This window comes from Delphinus delphis, chromosome 1, assembly GCF_949987515.2.
Source record: "Delphinus delphis chromosome 1, mDelDel1.2, whole genome shotgun sequence".
NCBI lineage: Eukaryota > Metazoa > Chordata > Mammalia > Artiodactyla > Delphinidae > Delphinus > Delphinus delphis.
In genome coordinates this window covers 85975209-85992584 of record NC_082683.1, presented here as the reverse complement: position 1 = coordinate 85992584, position 17376 = coordinate 85975209, and positions in this window count along the sequence as shown.

The following is a 17376-nucleotide window of genomic DNA, read 5'->3' as shown; positions in this document are numbered from 1 at the left end:
CCAAAGATATATTTTTCAATAAATGAATGAATGAACAAACTTTTCTCCTAAAATAAATTTTTCTAACCTAACTCTGTATAGTGAATACCTCAGCCCAAGAGAATGATTCTAATGGCAGAAATTGACACATTTTTGGCAGATAAGTAAGATCCTTGTTAGTTTCTATTTCTGCCTTGAGATAGGGTAGTGTTTGAACGTAAAATTTAATATCAACCTTGGAATCAAAGCATCCCTTCGAAAGTTTGACATATCACTTCCCAACCCTTTCCATATTGCCCATCTGTGACTAAACATTCACAAAATAGGTGAAACTAGGATGTGGGTGGGACAAACCTTACCTGCTATCTACCCCCTATCTCCTACCTGCTAACTGGTTTCAACTCTCCAAGGAGGAGACTCCAGCAAGATTACTAGTTTACTGGAGTTCTAGAACGAACTCCAACCCTTAAAACTAATGAGAATACCAGCAATTCTTCAGTAGGTGAACAGAGTAAAATAAAATGTGCTTTAGTTGCAGCAGGGCCTGATACCTCCAAAGAGAAATAGATAATACATCCAACACATGCTAGGCTGCTGAGTTGATGAGGACTGATGCTATTCCTTAGCCTCACAGGCCATGGTCTAAATGAAGAAGGACATTATTTTGGAGGGAGGGTCAAAGTATCCAGGATTAGTGCTAGATGACAGAGCAGATAGAGAATATTAAAGGGAGCACACTAGCATTCATTCATAATTTGTCTTCTCACACAAATCTTCAGGAACCATGGCATCAGAAGGAGGAAACTTAATGAACTGAAAAAGCCATACCTCTAGAGGTACAACAAAATAATAATTGCCTAAAATGAGCTTCTCTCACCCAGGGGATATGCAAAACAATCCACTAGAATATAAAATAGCATGTTAGAATTTCTATTTATACTTTTTATATAAAATATAAGAAAGTCTACATTTAATAATTTTTATTACACATCTGAATACTGATACCCACACTATGGCCATATGTCATCAGTCTCAAATCACATATAATATGCAAGTAGCTCAACATTTGTTAGCTTTCAGCACAGTGTGGCTTACTATATTTTAAAGTGATTTATGGGTCACATTGTCTTCTATAATGAATGTAAACAATTATTTAGAGATGGGGAGCATATGTAAAATTTTTTACTATATTTATGTACACTAGCTATCTTGAGACAATGTATTTTTAAAAATTGTCAAAATTAAAGGTTACTTATTTATATACTTATCTAAATTTATTTATTCACATCAATCTATCCATTTACCTATCTATCTATCTATGAAGGAATGTTATAAAAAATGTGTAAATGAGATACAAACTTAAAATGTTTGAAGACCATTGCTGTAGAAAACAAATAGCACAAGCTTATCCTGCATTGTAACCTCATGCTGTCCTTTCAAACAAATGGGTGAAGTGTACTTCCCCTACTTCAGGGCTGTGGCAGCACTGACTGTCAGGAGATGTGATTTTAATACAGAGGATGTAGTATCTTCCTCCAGGAAAAACAAGAGCACTCAAAGGATGTGGAAGGTATGTGCTGAGTGAGGATGGAGAAAAGTAAGACATCTCATCAATGAAATGATGATGATGTTTGTGCTGGGTGATTATGGTGGTGGCATAAAGGTTAGAGATGATTATTTCATCTATCCAGTCCTTAATCAACTCACCCAAAAAGTACTCATTTTTCAGTCCCAGAAATGTGAAAATGAAGATGATACATCCTTAGCTTCAAGATGTTCATGGTCAATGAAGTTTGTTTGTCTAAATAAAATTATTTTATAATATCAAGATATATCTACTTCTTTAAAACCAAAATTAAAAGGTGAAAAAAATAATGGTGATCATTCATTTTGCCTTTTCCTTTATAAGAAAGATATACATATATAATGTGCTATTATTATTAAAGCAAATAGAAGCCTGAAACCTTTCTTACTGCATTATTTAGAAAACAAACATTAAATAACAAAAAGTAAATCAAATGAATATTATACAAAATACTTAAGTTTAAATAGAACATTTAAATTTGTATAAAATATTATATAAAATAACAAAATTGCAGAACGCATTTTTAAACACAAAAGTGTAAGAACACCAAACATCAGTTCATAAAAACAATCACTGCCTATGTTTAGTATTATAATACACAGTTAAACTGTCATATACATTTTAATATACTTTTGGCCCTCAAACCAAGATTTCAAAATGTATTTGTCCATAAGTCATGCTTTTCCTAGTATAATTTATCAAACAACCATGTTTGACATTTAATTGAGAAAATTCAAAATGGCTTTATATGTTTGGGCTATTATTAGAGTATATTAAAATGCACTGTATAATGGAATCTTGAAAAGATACTGATCTGACATAAAATCAGTTTAATATCAGTTCTCATACATTGAAAAAGTTAGGAATAAGTTAAATATTCATAAGAAATGGTAAGAGAACTATTGCAGGTGAAAGAAGGAAGGAAGGGATGGAGGGTGGGGGAGAGAGAGAGAGAAGGAAGGAAGGCAGGAAGGTCGGCAGGGAGGGAGGGAGGTCGGGAGGAGGGAGGTTGGGAGGTCGGGAGGGAGGTTGGGAGGTCGGGAGGGAGGTTGGGAGGTTGGGAGGGAGGAAGGAAGGAAGATAAAGGAAGAAAGAAGAGAAAAAAAGGAAAGAGAGGGAAGAAAGGAAGGAGGGAAGGAGAGAGGGGAGGGGAGGGGAGAGGGATGAGAGAGGGAAGGAGGGAGGGAAAGGAAACAAACTAGGAATCACTGCACTGTAATGTGTAAGGGACATATGAGCCTAATGTTTATTGAGCACTTTCTCAGAAAGTGCCAGTCTCTGCAATATAAACCTTTACCTAAATCAGTGGTTCCATATTTACTTGGGATCAGAAGTAGGTAAACTTTTTCCCTAAAGGCCCAGATGGTAAATATTTTGGTTGACAGGCCATATGGTGACCCAACTACTCAACTGTGCCATTGTGGTGTGAAAGCAGCCACAAACAATTCATAAACAAATGGGTGAGGCTGTGTTCCAATAACACTTTATTGATGGACACAGAATTTGAATTTCTTACATCCCAAAATATTCTCCTTTTGATTTTTTTCCCAATGATTTAATAATATAAGAACAAACTTATCTAGCAGGACATACAAACACAAGCATCAGGACAGGTTAGACCTCTAGACCACAATTGCCACCTATTTTCTATGCTGTTATCTACTGTTGGAATTAAGGCATTTTTAAGATGCCCTGTCAGATGGAAAGAGGCTTTCCTTCCAGAAGTTTATTTGCATGAGATATTGAGAAGCCTTATCACAGGGGGAATTTCTTCCAAAGTAAAGAAAAAAGGACTGGACAGACAAGTTTGGTCTAAAGGTAGAGGGGGAACTGATTTCAACACAATACTTTTTGATATTTTTTCACATGGTTTTGCCTCATAGGTGAACCTCTATGAACTTGTGTCTGAAATTCTCAGGAAGGGTTTAAGTGTTTAAATGAGTTTTGTTTTTCCCCGCCTCTAAGAACTCTGTAAGACATCAGAGTGGAAGCAGCACTGTTCCACTGCCTAAGAGTTTACACAAAAAGGTGAAGGAGATCAGCGTTCTCCTCCGGTTGCCACCAAATCTGGCACTTTAGGGACTCTCAAACAGCTGTGGTATTGTTGTGGCCTGCAAAAACAGCAGCCCATGGTGCTTAGGATACAGAACAGGAAACAAACAGAAGGGAAGACCCTGCTTACTGCCATAAATGATAGAAATGACTGCTGGCATACAAGCATGTGTGAGCACTCCTGAAAGAGCAGGCCTTCCCTGGAAGGTGAGGAAAGAGGTTGGCCCTGGAAATTGGCAGTTAGGGCACAAAAAGAGAAAAAGAAGTGGCAAACATGGCTATGATCAAAATAATCCCATTTTTAACCTGTTTGCCTAAAGAAACACGGGATTTCTCAGTTAATTTAATCTTCACAATAATCATGAGAAGCCAATCCTCTTTTTGGCCCTAGGCTAATTCTCAAAGAAAGTAGGCCTAATAACAATGGCAGCAGGTCTGGAGGGAATGCATTTTGCCCCCACCTTTTTTGTCCACATTCCAATTTGGTACAATTTTGCTGGGACTTTTATGTGTAGAACTGAACATATCTGTTCCAGAAATATGCTTTGGTTTTTCTGTTTATCTGCATGTTTGTTTTTATTTGTTTTTACCATTTTTTTTTTACCTAGTTTAACAGAGAAGGTAACAATCTGAATAAATGTTTGAAGTCCCAATTACTATGGAAAAAAATTACTTTTAAGATTGATCTCAATCTTCATACAAAAAATTTAAAGCATGAGTTTCTAACTGAGCACTTACAACTCAGTACTTACTTCATCAACAACAACAAAAAGTATTTCTAAACACATTAATGATGGCATTTTACAATTCAATTTTTGGGATTCATTTCCTTTGGGTCGTCATCTCACATTACCTAGCAGTACAGAATGCAACACTGCCACCTTTGAAGCTGTCACTCATGGGTGGCTTTCATGAACACAGCAAGAAGAATAACTTCAGAGAATCTTTTTCTTAATTTATCGAAGCTGTGGAACTAATTCAGAAATGTGTCACTGTTTTCCAATGCTATGTGTGGATCTATTGTTTTCAGTTCTACAAACAGGTTTCAACAGAACCCCAGCCCCAGGCAAAGCTTTCTCATAGTGATGTGGTGAGAAGTCCTTTTTGTGCCTGAGTCACCATCAAAACCCTCATTACTTTCCAGTTTACGGCAATCTTCACTATTGTTGCAGTGATGACATCTTTGCCCATCTCACCTGATTCTTAGCTTTCTTATAACTGAACTCAAATTTTTAGATTCCAACAATGTAAAACAACAACAAAAAAAACCCCAAACCAAGGAAATTCTTGAAGGATAAAATAATGTGGGCTTGGGCTTCCCTGGTGGCGCAATGGTTGAGAGTCTGCCTGCCGATGCAGGGGACACGGGTTCGTGCCCCGGTCCAGGAAGATCCCACATGCCGCGGAGCGGCTAGGCCTGTAAGCCATGGCCGCTGACCCTGCACGTCCGGAGCCTGTGCTCCGCGACGGGAGAGGCCACAACAGTGAGAGGCCCGCGTACCGCAAAAAAAAAATAATAATAATAATGTGGACTTACAGAAAGTCTACTCTTTCTACGGAGACAATTCATGTTCATAGTTTCTAGTCCAGTGGCCCTGAAGATCAATCAGCGTTTTTTTTCCACCAAGGCCAACTGTGATACCCTCAAACTCTCTGAAATTGTGGTTAACACATACAATCATGGGATTACAAACCACTTCATCCATAACAAATTTTCAATCAAAAAACACCTAACTTATTAAGTTGCATCTCCAGCTGACTTTGTATTCCATTTTCTTCCTGCGTTCAGCTGGAAGCATTCACAAATAGCAAAGTATAATACTTCCCATGTTATGTGTTGCCAGGCAATCAGGGCAGAAATAATTAACACAGAAAGTGGACTGCCAGTATCCTGCTGAATGGCTCTGGAAAGAGTTCAAATATGACAAACATTCTTAGCTGTCCCTTCTGGGACACGTGCTCTGAAATAACAGTTTGAAAGGACAACTGCCAAATCCAGTTTCAAACAGTTTGACAGCACTACAGAATTTCATTCTAAAATCTGACTCAGTTTTTATTTAAAGGAGAATTCATCTAGGCACACGATGTCTGTCTTTCTGTGCCTATTCCTAAAAGAACCCTTCTTGCTCTCCTGCTGCCTCTGTTAAAGCCCAACTGCCTAATGAAGCTAATCCTGGGCACTAGATCTTTCTATAAATGTAGAATTCATACGGAATTCAAAGGGAAACCTGGGTCTGTGAAGAGCCTTGTGTCAGGCAAGCCAAGCGGATCACAGATTTCTTTTTAATGCCCAATCTCACTTTCTACCTAACTTTGCTCAAATATAAACCAAGTTCGAAAGCCAATCAATTCAATAAACACCTTCCCACAGAGACATGCTCAACCAGAAGTCCCTACCACATGAAGCAATGTGATAGATATCTAAATGCATTCTAAGAATCCTCGCTGAATGTACTGCAATTCAGGTCAATGAAGATTTGTTGCATACCTGTGAGGTACAAGGCCCCACGTTAAGTGCTGGAAACTCTGACAAGGACACAGCCAGCCTAAAGGCTCACATAATTTTAATCTAATGGGAAAGACAGGGATGAATACAGTTTTTTCAGTGCAACATGGCAAAGGCTTAAATAGAAATCTAGATAGGATGTAGCAGGCAGAGAAATCAGGAACACCTGAACCAATTTCCTTTTATAGATGCTAGTGCTGAAAGGGTCCATAGTGACCATCTGTACCACAAGTGAGTACAACTCAGAATACCGTTGATAAATACCGTTGATAAATTATCACCGTTGATAAATTATCACAAATGCTGTTTAAACACTTCAGCTTAGAAAACATGGGTTCAAGTTCTGGTTCCATTCATTCTTCATTCCATACTTACTGAAATCCTGTTATGGGTGCTAGGCCTGACAATCAAGGCCCCTAACTTCATGGATAGACTTTGGGGATAGAAGATATTTGGTGTGAAAGATAGATATCTGGTTAACAGTCAAGAGTGTGTTGGGGGTTACACGAGAGGAGGTATAGTTTTAGGGCGCCCCATTCTCGCTGTGCATTTGGGCATGCCTCCTTACTTCTTTTAGCTTCAACTCCTCATCCATAGAATGAAGAAGTTGGAGAGTTCCACCTCTAAGGTCCCTTCCAGCCCTAAAGACACTATAATTTCAAGAGACAGAGAGCGAGCTAGCTGCTTTGTGAGGAAATCCGATCTATCTGGAAATCACTGAGCTTTTCTAACAACTTGGTATAGTTTTAAGAATATGTACCTCTGGAGCCCAAAAGATATGATTTAAAATCATAACACCATTACTTACTGGCAGTATGACCTTGGGGTGATCTGTAATTTCTCTGAGCCTCAATATCCCTGTAAAGTGGGAATAATAACAGATTGAGGTTTGCCAAGATGATTTTTAAAATAGATAATACATGTAAAACAAGAAGCATAGTGTAGTGGTGGCACAGAGATACAAAATGCTGCTAGTTACTCTTTTCTGCATTTCTTTCCATCAGACCAAAATCAATCAACCTATCTATCTATTGTCTATCTATCTATCTATCTTCTCTTTCTCTCTCTCATTGAAATTTGACATTTATTGAATTTATTGAACACTGGCATTTATCGAATGCCTATTTATTTGTCAGGCATTGTGCTAGGTGATGGAGAACAAAACAATTATTTCCTGCCCTCATAAAAGAAGTCCATTTTTCCTCTAGCTGTTTACCTTTTCTAAGGTAAAGCCCTTGTAGTCCTGACCTAATTCTCTAGGGTGCTCCACGTCTTGAATTCTCAGCAATATCCTCAGTGGCCCTTAGCCATTTGCAGAAGCTGTCCATTGATGACTTGGCAGAGCTCCCACAGCAGCTCTTCCGTAGAAGGGTCAAAAGCCTTAAACCAACTTGGAAAAAATATCAAACCAACCCCGCCTTATGTAATCACAAATAAAACTTGGCTAGATTTTGCAACCTTATAACTTAAAATTGAATCTAACTGAACAAAGTTCCCACTCTTGGAAAACTTCCATCATTTAAATGTATCTCCTTTTAATGAGTGATAACTAAAATAGCCTTGCCTCTCTGAGAAATTGGGAAAAAAAATCTGTCCAAGCACTTCTAATTTTTAAGTTCTTACAGGGCTCACATCTTCTTTCCCATGGCCACCTTTGAAGTTTCTTTGTCCAAAATTTCATTCCCTTAATTAGTTCCCAAACAGACAAAATTATCCAGATCATCTATTTTCAGTTATGGCATTTCTAATTTCCTGAAAGATTCCTACTGAAAATATCTTTCCTGATGGGCTCTTTCAAGCTATTTCTAATTACTGAATGGATTTTTTTGACCTGAGATTTAACAGTTAGGAATCACTCTTTCTGAGACGGCTATGGTCATGGGTGTCTTTCCCTGTTTTAGAATCACAAGAGTCTTCCTGGCTATCTGGAATTGATTATCATTTCCTTCTAATGACTTGCTTTTCTGTTTTTTGTTTGTTTGTTTGTTTTTTTATTGGTGGATTTTTTTAAAAGAATACCTATGTTGGATATGTAGGCTGCCATTTGAGTCATTTTCTTCAGGCAATACCGTTTCCATTGCCTGTGGATTAATGGACACAGTTGCTTCCTCATTCCCCTGTGGACCAGACAATCAGTGAGCTGCTCTGGTCAATGAGCCCTGATGAAGTGTGATCAGTAAATTCTCTTATCACCATAGTAACTGGTATATTCCTTAGACAGTGTCCTATCTTGGTACCTTGGGGAGAGAGCTTGATGACACATCACTATGATCTCCCTCTACATTATTAGCCTTGTTGTTTGAATCACGGTCTTTGGGGACTCTGTTTAAGCAATTACAAATCCATAAAACTGTACACATCCATAGTTCTGCATTTTATCTGCAATTATATCATAAGAAAGTTTATCAGATGTTTAATGGAAGTCAGTGTAGGTGATGTCCAAATTCATTGTTTTAATAATATTTTACAAAAAGAAAGGAAGTGGTTTAGCTGAATTATTCTTTAAAACCCCAAGCTGGGTCTTAGCGTTTCTAAGGGATCACAGAACATTAGTTTAATTTATATCAGAGTTTTCAGTTTCTGGTTTAATCTTGACATAAGACAGACTTTTCTTGATTTGATTTAAAGCTTTTCTTTCTCTGTTTTCCCTGAAATAATCAATATAGTTAGCCCATTTTCCATTTTGTGTAGAAGCTGATTTTCCATGTCACTTTACAAGTCAGTGGATATCTTTGTGTGATATAACCCAATTAAATTTCTACTGAAACAATCTTAGCTGTAGAATTCTCCATTCCAAGCCTTTAGAATCTCAATGATTTGCAAAAGAATTTAGTAGGTTAGTTGTAGGTTATTTGCCAGTTTATATGAGGGAGGGCACTCATTGGCCTTTAATTGACTAACCTAATAAGGTTTAGGCCTCCAATTCATTGTTTCTCAAATAATCATTTAGCAGCCTCCCCAAACCATATCTGTTTCTAAGACAGTGACCTTATCCAAACTCTTTCTTAAAGGCATATCTCTGTTGGATGATAAACACCCCACAGGTCTCAGGAGTTCACATTTTGCATGCACAATAATGTAGGAAGTGCTATACCTAGCCAAGACTAGTGGCTTATCTACTATAAACCATAGATGGGCATTGGCAAGTTTTCAGCTTTCCACCTAACATTTTCACAATTTAAGGCAGACTCTCAGCATCACTTGAATGCACTTTTTGCAGTTTATTTTATCATTATGCAGTGCCATGTGATTTCATGTCACAGCCAAACAAAATAAATAATGGAACTTTTGCATTATTATTAGCCACAAGCATAACTCAAATGTTCTGGAACTTCACCTGCCTATGTATGGTGGATTCACAGGAGATTACATTAACATTGCCAAATAAGTTGGTTCATAATCCCAAATTTAGCCACTCTCACAATTATTTCTATGGGTCTAGGGTAGTTCATGAGTGCTAATGGCATCAATCCCCTTGATGTTCCTTATCTATGGCAACTCTTGCCCTAAGAAATCTCCTTGCCAATGATGGAGTCTCTGGTATCCTCTGTGAGAAACTGTTTTTCTGCAATATTTTTAGCAAGTGCTTCCCAACACTTCAAAAAAAATCCCTGCAGTACTCTACCGGTACCAAACAACACTGAGTTATCTTCATTCCTTGTTCCAATCGTGCAAAGGGATGCCTCACATTTAGCTGACAGCTGAGCGCTCAGCTCCAGATCTTGGGTCCAGAAGGGGGACAAAACCACCCAGTCTTGTACATCTCTCTAGACTCTGATGTCCCCAAAGCTTCTGCACAAAAACAACTCCTAAAACATTCTTATTGACCCCATGCATAACAACACATCTTAGTGGGTGGTACCAGCCCAGAAGATCATTTAGACACAATCTTATTTTATGTCCTGTCAGAACACTGTGCTTAAATGGAGAGTGCTCTTCAGCAAAATGGAGCATTGGAGAAGACGGCAAAAGGGAAATCAGTCTACCTGTTCTTCCCTTTTTCTTCCCAGCTAGGACAAAGCAGCTTCCTTCCAAGAATATTTAAGGGAAGTGATGCTTTGTATCTGCTTTGAAGATAAGGGTCACAGCTGGAACCATTACATGGACATCTCTTATGACTGAATCACTGTTTAGTACAGGTCTATTTCCCAACTCCTAATGAATCCTGGCTATAGAACTGCAGAAATTCATCCAGCAGAAGAGAGGACTGCACTAATGTGTTATTTGCCCATGAGTGAATCACCTTCGATAGAGTCTAAATTCCATAATTTTGTATGATGGATGCTTGAGTGTTTTGTGAGTGGGCCCTGAAAATCAGGATCCAATTTGGAAACATTGGTAAGGACACTGCAAATGACTATTGTGTTCCTAAGCATACATTTGTATACTTTAAAGCAATCTCAATTACAAAGGATGACATATGTAGGATAAAGTGATAACTGGCAAAATGACAAACACCAAGACTTAATTCATTCAGGATTACATTAGCTAACTGAAATAGTATGTTTTCTAGAATAAGGTTGTAGAGATTTCTATGAAACATACCTTAGTGAAGCAGGGTAATTTTCTCACCATCAAAGCATCTGTGGCATTGATGCCCTTGTTTTCTGAACAGAGGATCAAAAATCATACACCTTGCAATGCTCTGAGACTAGTTTTCTTCAAGGCAGATTCCTTTGTTCCCTGATCACTATTGAAATCAAGGGTAGCCAAGTCAAATGACAACCAGACAGGTATCATAAATGAGCGGAAACAGTAAGGAGAGGAAGATATTCTAGCGAACCTGAAGTGGAGTCCCACCCACTCCTACTCTCTCAGGATACACTTTTTTTAAAAAAGATGAAAAGACTATGTAAGCCCAAATAAATACACCTGCAGACCACATTTCAGGGCTGATGCCAGCCTACTCAGTGCCTCCCTACATCACAATCAGAGGCCTTGTGCCACTCCCCACCACACCTGTTTGCAACTTCTAAATTAAATTCATTCTTATTTCCTTCTTCTGAACCAGAGATACTCCCTAAAAGGCAGGTTATGTTCATTCATTCACACCTAAAAAGCAGGTTATGTTCATTCATTCACAACTGTGAAGCAGAAGTCATACTATATTCCTATTTTTGTAAGATTGTTTTAGGAAAATGGTAAAATGAGTAATTAAATAAAGCTAATATAACTAATCTATAACTCAGGGTCATTTATTCTTCTTAATCTCAAATATGAACTTCATTATGTGTCTATGCAAAAATTCTAATCATTGATAAATTCAGACGTCTAGATTTACCTAGCCCAAAAAATGCAAATAATTACTACACATAAAGCAGTTTGCTAGTAAGTGTTGGTTTCAGCTGCTAAATTGAAATTTCAGCAGCTATTACTATCCTTTATGATAGTAATAACAAGTCAATGGTTGCCTTCCAAATATTTTTTTAAAAGCTGAAAGGGTGAGGACTGTGTTAATGTACTTCCTAATCTGCATATTTCACAGATTTTTAACTAGTTATTATAGCTATTGCATGTTTAAATAAATACAGAGAAGGGATGTACTCCAGGAATACAGTTATTTGACTTCACAAATAATGTAAGATTCAGATACTGTTTTTCTATTCAAAGTTAAGCCTCTTAGAAAATAGTTAAGAATAATGAAATGGTTCAGATGGCAGGATGAATTTTTAAGAAATAAGTGAATCTACCATAAATATTCATAATCATGTTAGCTTCACTTTTTAAACAATTTCCAAGATGTTAGCTTGCTACAGTGTAACTGCTGGTCAAATCAGAGGCATAAAGGTTAGGTTATGCTTCCTTCATTAATGATTTGGCTCAATGCACACAGCAGTATAATGTATTTTATGAGTGAGGGAAATGATATTGGTTTGAGAGGCCTCATGTAACAGTCATATCCTGTCCAAATATAATTTTGAAAACAATTCAGAGCCATTATGGCTCATACAGAAAGAAAGATAAAGACAGATAGCTGTATATGGGTTTTTAATAAGTAATTCACCCTGGGTCTTGAAACATCAGATTGCCAAGTAATTTTATTAATGTATAAGCATGTTGGTAAAATCATGTATTCTTTCCATTGGTTGGCTTTAGATGCTTCCAATGCAAATATTGTGTAAATGTATTGAATCTAAGATATGCAAATTAAGAAAGTAATTCATCTTTCAAGAATTTTACTTGATTATTTCACATGCCAAGGAGCATTTCTCTGGCAACAGTCTACTGACTATTTATATCTAACATTTTCCACTGGTGAAATTATGCATCTTTTGCTGAATATTGGATATTAATTGTTTTAACATATTGATCACCTCTCAGTCTTTGAGGTTAGTATCCTGTGAAACTTCTGGAGTCTTCCATAATGAAAATGTGTGGTAAGAGACTCTTGATATTACTGAACTGTTTTTTTTTGAAGGGAAGAGTGTATGTGTTCACAAATGACAACCTAAAGTAAAGACAAAAAGAAAATGTCTCAGAACCAGAAGGTTTGACCATCAATCATATTGTTGGAGCAGATTTTAGAGACACTCTTTCCATCTGGCCTGCTCTCCTCTCCCCGTGCTCCCTAAAGACAGAATGGGTCTCTGGAATATGGGTTTTCTTCATCTTAACACTAGTGTTACAGTTTGGAACCTTAACATGGGCATATTAACCCTCATATTTAGCCTATACATATACTCGACATCTACTCTGATAATCACCTTCAAACACAGAAAAACTATATAGATTAGTTCTCTACATTATTTATGCCCATGTTTATCTTCCTCATGAAATGCAAGCACCTTTGAGGACTTTTCTGTGTCATATTTGTCTTTGATACTTTGCTTCTTCCCTGCCTCCACTCAACCCGGTCTTTCGTACATAACTAGTAATCATAATAAAGTGATTTTTTTGAGTACTTCTTATGTGGCCAGGTATTGTTCTAAGGATTTATATTATTTCACTCAATACTTACAACCAACTTTTGATATAGGTTATTATTATTATTATTATCCCCTTCATTCTACAGGTGAAGATACTGACACACTTAAGTTATAGCCCTATGGTTAGTAAACAATACAGCCAAGATTTGAAAGTTTGATTCCAGCACCTTCATGCTTAGCCAGTAAATCTGACAGCATTGACTACATTCTAAATATTGTTTAAGTAAATAACAATAATAATGGCTAAAACTTTTTTGCACTTTGTATATGCCTGGGACTGTCCTAAGACATCTTTCAAAGAATTTATAAAGGTAATATTACATAATAGTTAAGATCTCTGCTCAGGTGTGGGATGGTCTTGGTTCAAATTCCAGCTCCACTTCTCACCAAAACTGTGACCTTGGTTAGTGCTACTGCTATCCCATTTTGCAGATGAGGAAAATGAGAAATCAGAATTAAGTAACCATGGTCTAATCAAGATCAAAGGCTGGTATCACTTTACAACATCTTCTAACTATGATTATTCAACCTAGAGCTGAACCTGTCTCCTGATGAGAAACTCCCAAGTGCTGTAAGTGGCATATGCCATCTTTAGGTAGCAGGAAATTTTGGAAGGTTCCTACTTTATTGAGCAGAAATCTTTTACCTATTGCTTCTTCCCATTAATTCTATTTCTATTCCATTAGGTAATGACCGAGTTTTATGTGTTGGGAATGAAAATCCTAGAACCGCCAGTCTAGCTTCTTCACTAGATGCCACACCTTTGTCAAAAATATAGCAAAATTAACACATTTTCTACTTCATGATTCTTTAAGTATTTGGATGCTTATCTTTACCAGGGTAGACATCCCTCTTTCTTCAACCATACATATTTTGAAGTCTGACTCCCCCAATGCATTCTATAATTATTTTTTACTTACTAACCCTTGAATGACTTCTCATTGTGTTTTTCTGGCCCTGAAACTCTCCAACCTGAGTACTGCCTGTCTCCGGCTACTGGCCACTATGTTTAGCCACTATGTATTACCTGATTCCCTCATTTGATCTGTTCCTGATTGGGGTCTAAACTAAAACATGATTTTTACATCAGGAAAAAAGGAGGGACTCTCTAATATTACTTGCGTAGTATCATAGAACAACAACTTTGATGACAGATAATTAAAAGTTTTACGGTTTAACCATTTAGTTCATATATATATACATATGGTATGCATATGAATATATACATACACATATAGATATAGTTTTAAAATATGGCTGCAGGATGCAAAACTGGACTTCTAATTCAACAATATTTTTCATATATGCCTGTCAACTTCAAGAATCTTTAGGTAGCTGTATTAACCACTGGCTGCCTCAGTTAATTGCAATTTTTTTCCTGTACTTGAAAACACCCTCTTTTCCTCTCCTTTTTCCTGGTATCATCCATCCTGTCGCTTTACCAATCACTGCATCATTTCTATCTCTTCTTCAGCTGGTTTCTCTTTAATTAATCTTCAGATTTCATTCCCTATAGTTTTCCCCATGATTAATTTTCAACTTACTCTACACACTGGCCATTACTCAGTCATGTTATTTAAAATCCATCACTATAAATTCACTCTTTTGATTCTTATTTTCAAGAGTATTTTACTAAAATGAAAGTTTTTCAGGGAGAGGAAACTGTAAAAAATTTTGTGCCAGCTGTGAATGAGGCCATAAGACATGTTAACAGCTTAAAAGAAGGTAAAGACAAATATGGCTTGATTCACACTTCTGCCTATGGGTCTACTATCATCACAAAACAAATAAAAAACAACCAAAACCATCTAAATGGTAATATCCTTCTACCTGTACATGCAATGAGTCCTGCTAAAATTACAACAGAATGGATTTAACATAAGATCTGTGTACCTTGACTCCTTACAAAGGGACATAGTTATTAAAGTTCTAGGAGGATTCCATGGATCCCAAGAATGGGACCAGAATTAAGTATTAGTGTCTCAGTAAAAGTGAGATTTACTTGCGACTGGGAAGCATAAGCAGGAGGAGCAACACTCTGAGAAAAAAAAAAAATCAGTAAAATTTAGTTTTCCATTTATGAAACAAAGGAGCACATAATTTGTATATTTTACATGTGCACATTTAAGACTTGGTTTAGAATTTCCAAGCATTCACTGTACAACAGTGAGATAGATATATGATAGACATGCTAAAATCTAAAGAAACTCCAAAGCTGAGGCTGTAACCACATATGTAGCTTCCATGCACTAGGTGCTAATACATTTTTGGGTTTTGTTTTGGTTTGGTTTTTTGTTTTCACAGTGCTCTTGATAGTGGATTTTATGGTCCAAGAGAGGAAAAATATTCACCCCAACATGTTATTGGTACTAGTAAAAAGCTCTCTTGAAAATAAATTTTCAAATTTCATCATAGCTCACAGAGAATTCCCTGCTTTGAAAGCTTGGTAGGGAGGGATAGGAAAAAAAAGATTATAAAAGATAAAAATATTGATTGCCTACATTGTGCCATGCAGTATAGATGCATATCCATATTACAAAAAGCAAACCCTGCCAAAGTGGTCCAATCTTTCTTTCGTTAAAGTGCAGCTCCAAAGCCACCTCCTCCGGAAAGCCTCACTAACTCTCCCAAGCAGAGATAGTTCAGATTTTTCCTAGCATCCCATTTGTCTATATCTTATATCTATATCTTATATCTGTCTATGATCTCTGTCTATATCTTCACCACCAAGAGTACTTCCCACCACATGCTGAGATTTACCATAACTCGATGCATTTTAATAAACAGCTACTCACTTTTGAGCTGTTAGTCCTTCCACATTTTATACATTAGTACTACAACAAAAAAACCTACTTATTTTACTCAATAATTGAAAGTCTGTGGAGAAATTTCTAAGGAAATACTGACATGAAATATCAAAGCAAGACTGTGCTGATTTTTTCCCCTTAATTAACCTCTTTGGGAAATCTCAGTCATTTTTACTTGTGCAACTTTACAGATGCCCTAAATTGTGCTCCAAATTGTTGTACCTCTTTTGTCAGACACAGAGATTCCAAAGGAGATTGATTTCACAGGAATGGAGGACAAAGGAACATATGGAGTTTCAGTGCTACATGAACTGAACGAGATGATGAACAGTGTTAGAAAGAAGATTACGGTACTAAGTGCCGTAAGTCAGACAGAGAAAGACAAACAGCATATGATATCACTTATATGCAGAATCTAAAAAAGTTATATAAATTAACTTATTTACAAAACATAAACACAGACTTAGAGAACAAACTTATGGTTACCAGGGGGAAGGGGTGAGGTGAGGGGGAAGAGATAGATTGGGAGTTTGGGATTGACATGTACCCACTGCTATATTTAAAATAGATAACCAACAAGGACCAACTGTATAGCACAGGGAACTTGGCTCAATATTCTGTAATAATATAAATGGGAAAAAAAATTGAAAAATAATGCATACTTGCATCGGTATAACTGAATCACTTTGCTGTACACCTGTAACTAACACATCATTGTTAATCAACTATACTCCAATATAAAATAAAACTTTAAAAAAAATGAAATAAGAAAAGCACAAACATCTTATTTACCTCTCTCCTGGAGGTATTTAGTTCCCTATGCAAATGTGAATAACAGATATGTATGATCTTAAAAGAAGTGGCAAAACTGCAAGAATACCCACAGTCAACTCTCCTACTTCTATGTGCTCAGGGTGATCATAAAATACCAGATCCACTACCTACATGTGCCCAGAGTAAAGTTGATCCTGTAGAACCTGGTCGACCATGGCTGACTCTCCAACTATGAATTTACAATGCTCTTTAGATGTTACTGGCTTAATTTTTTCATAAAATCTAACTTTCCACTACAGAATGTTTCTCCCATTCTTTAATTTTCTGGATCTGTCTTTATGTTTCAAGTACAATTATATTACATAACAACAGACTTACAAAGCAAAAATTGACTTAGCTTCTTAACCAACATTATATTTTCTAAGAAAAAATAGTTTCTTTCAAGTTATATAAGGAATTCTAGAATTTTTTTAAGATTATAACTGCCTGCAATCACTCATATTAATATAACAGTAATGCTGTAAGCACAAGCATAAAGACAAAAAGTGCAGTAAAGATTCTACCATGGCAGCTCCAAAAATCACTGGGAATTACTCATTCTACAGATAAAGTGAAACTCTTATAACTGTTTAGAGAGAAGGTCTAGCAATGAATCTATGTACTTGGGAAGGGATGAGCCTGAATTTGGTACATTATGAAACACCATAGAAATGTTCTTCATTATTCAGCTAATGTTTCCTTCTTGTA